General features: G+C 45.4%; 1 protein-coding gene across 2 annotated transcripts in view; it reads left to right on the plus strand.

Annotated features, from left to right (window-relative positions):
- Nucleotides 1-2,931: 2,931 nt before the first annotated feature.
- Nucleotides 2,932-3,292, plus strand: part of LOC143034928 (uncharacterized) — a 43,188-nt gene continuing 42,827 nt past the window's right edge. For both annotated transcript variants that reach the window (XM_076201277.1, XM_076201278.1), the window contains exon 1: nucleotides 2,932-3,167. The gene's annotated coding sequence lies outside the window, so the exon portion shown is untranslated. The remainder of the gene's footprint in view (nucleotides 3,168-3,292) is intronic.

The raw sequence follows: 3,292 nt of genomic DNA on the forward strand, positions 1-3,292 counted from the left end.
TGTGACCCAGAAGGACCTCAAGGGTGTTGTGCACGATGTCCTAGTCCAGAGCCGACTGGGGACGGGGGACATCGTATATGTAATTTATTTTCTTTTATTATTAAAAGGGTTATTTGGTTGTTTGTTTGTTCTTTAGTTACTTGCGGAAGAGAATTTTGCTTGTTTGTGGCGTAATGGGTCACGTGTGAAGCAGGCGTGTTGGTATATTATACTGTATATGACTTGCAAATGTTCGAAAATAAGAACAGGCTACTGAAGCTGTGCCTCTCCTCAAGGTCGAATGTCGCTTACAGTGTGACTTGCGAGCGCCTTGCAAGAAGTTCGTGTCTCTTGTGGTTTTCTGTGTGTGAGCAGGGTGTTCAAATTCGTATGAACACGAGGCGGTGCTCACAGGAGTTTCGTGATCGGCACCTTTGCCCTTTGTGTTTGGGCACCTATGATTTGTGTGTGTGTGTGTGTGTGTGTGTGTGTGTGTGTGTGTGTGTGTGTGTGTGTGTGTGTGTGTGTGTGAACAACCTCACACACGCCAAGAACCTGCGTCATTTGACGACCATCGTTTGAGGGACAAAAGGTCCAACAGGTTTGACCTTGTTAGGCGCCGAGGCAAGGTCACTGTAACTATCAAGTAAAAGCAAAGGTCTCATAACTTACTCCCACCGTAACAAAAATGCGAGTCAAATTGAGTAATGAAAGCGGTTAATGAGAGAAGCGGGGTGGGTGGGTGGTTTGGGTAGACGGGGTTTGTTTATGGAAATTATACAGGACACACAATACTGGATTGGACATATTTAAATTTAAGGAGGAAATAGGCAAGAACTGATTTATTAATAGAGTGGTTAACGAATGGAATAGAATTAATAACCATGTAGTGAGCGCTGAAACTTCTTTGAAGAGAAGGTGGGGATGAAAGGTGGTAACGGACATGGAACTGCCTAGTGTAGGCCTTATGATCTCTTCTGTTCTCATTCCTTCATATGTTCTTATTATTTTCTTATCTGGAATTGAAATTAGTGTTACTCTCTTCGTGAAGCGTGATCGTGCCATGAATGAATTCGCTTACATAGGGTATGTCACCTCTGCTGGGCGACTTTTGATCGAGGGAGTGAGAGGGCGGGAGTGCGGAATGATGTTCATGGCCAATGCGACCTTGTAGTTCGTTTATTGCGACCTTTTTCAATCATTACGAGAGGGGAGGGGAGTCGAAACTCCCCCTTTTTTCATCACAAAGGTATTCGATCTTTTTTTTCGTTTATTGTAATGGGATTGGATCCCCTCTTTGTTCATCCCAAGGGTGTTTAACCCTCTTCGTCTGTTGCATGGAAGCTGAAACTTTTTCGTTTATTCCCACAAGTTGAAACCTTTGTTGCAAGGTTGTTGAACCCTGCAAGTGGTTTCAAAACCCTTATGGCTTATTACAAAGGGATTGAAACCTTTTTGTTTATTGCACGAAGGCCTTGCAAGGGATCTTCTCAAACGGGGGACTGAGGCCTTTGACTTCGATCACCTGACGTGGCCAGGAGGTCTCGGAAACTTGTTTATTTGAAGTCCAATAGGAAGAGCCTCTTCTTCTTCTTCTTCCTCTTCTTCTTTTTTTTTTTTTTTTTTTGTCAACCTTCAGTCTTGGACGGATGAGGTCAGACGGTCTTGTGATCCTGACAATCTTATTGTGATTGAAGTCCGTCCACCTTTGTTGGCCGAGTGCGCTGGTGACGTCATCGGAAGCGTGTTGGTCTCTCATTCGCTTAGTTCTGCGTTCGAATCCTGCACTTCTCTCCGATTCCCCGCACTGACTGTAATTACCTGCTCCCCAACAGTCCTCATAAGCGCATAATAGGGCAAAAGTGACGGCTTCGCTTGTAGTTACTCAGCGCCTCCTGGCGTAGGCTCCTCGCGTTTTTTTTATTATTATTTATTTTTTTACGTGTTTTTCGTTTGTGGACAGCATTACCCTGATCGAAATCCCGTTGAGCATTAATATTATCATTAGTTTCGTTTAAATTCCTTTGTACAAGGCAAGTATACTATTTGTTTTTGTCAATTATCCGTGCTTAGGTTTCCCAGGTCGTTCGTCTATGTCGATTATCCGTGCTTAGGTTTCTTAGGTCAAGTCAGTTCCTTGTATTAATAGAAATAGATTACCCGTGATTAAGTTTGTCAGGTCATATCAGTTCCCTGTATATATAGAAGTCTATTATCCGTACATAGATTTTCTATCCAAGCCGATCATCCTTAATTATATTTCTTTAGAGGTCGATCATTTATATTTACCTGTGCAAATCCATCCTCAACTATATTTCTCTGTAAAAGTCGATCATCGATCTTTATATTTCTCTGTAAATGTCGATCATCGATTTCTGTAGTTTTGCGTACAGGTCGGTCATTCTCGTGTTTCTGTGTATTACTCGATCACCGGACGGCCTCTCCTCTGAAATCTCGACGCGCTTGTGACGGACACGCCGGCGCCGGTCGTATGCGAACTTCATAAACCGTCACCGGTTTGATGCGAGTCGTAATGATTCTATATCTGTTATGATAAGTCTCACATGCCTAACGAACCATGAAAGCAAAACAGTCTTCTAGCCTGCTGTGTTGTTAATAGCAAGGCACCCTCAAGGTTAGCCCGCTGTTGCGTTGGGGTGGCAGTGGAGGCGAAGGAGGTGGTAGGGGCAGCGGAGGTGGTCACGGCATTAATGCTAGTGGTGGTGGTGGTGGAGCGGGAACGTAGGTGGTGGTGGTAGAGTGGAAACGTAGGAAATGGTGGTTGTGGTTGTGGTTGTGGTTGTGCACTTGGTTGTAATGAAGGTGCATTATATCAAGCGTTGGGAATCGCTAGAGTAACGATTACTGTATAAAGGAACGATGGTGATTACCTTGCTATAGTTGCATTGACAACATCCTTGGCCATTGTTCTTCTTGGGTAGTGTGTGAAGAAAACGACATGTTGTGTTGGAAGTGATGGAAGCTTAGCGAAAAGGTAATAGGGTGGTGGCAGCGTCGTCTTCGGTGGTGGTGGTGGTGGTGGAGGTAGTGGCTGGGAGGAGGAGGAGGAGGAGGAGGAGGACGTGGTGGTAGTGATGGGCCCTGGCTGAGAATCTTCTCTCCCGAACCAGTGTACGACGACTCACAGTGAATCTGCAAACTCTTCTGCGGTCGCCGTCTTACACTCTGTACGTCTCAGACAAAGCCTCTCAACTCGCCTTAGCTTCTGCCCCCGTCCCTGCCCAGGGGCCCTTCCCACGGCTGACTGAAATCCCCTGAAGAGTGTGCAAGTCGTGGAAGAGTGTGGTGGTGG

The sequence above is a fragment of the Oratosquilla oratoria genome, chromosome 18 (assembly GCF_046742065.1).
Source record: "Oratosquilla oratoria isolate Oo_2021 chromosome 18, ASM4674206v1, whole genome shotgun sequence".
NCBI classification, from domain to species: Eukaryota; Metazoa; Arthropoda; class Malacostraca; order Stomatopoda; family Squillidae; genus Oratosquilla; species Oratosquilla oratoria.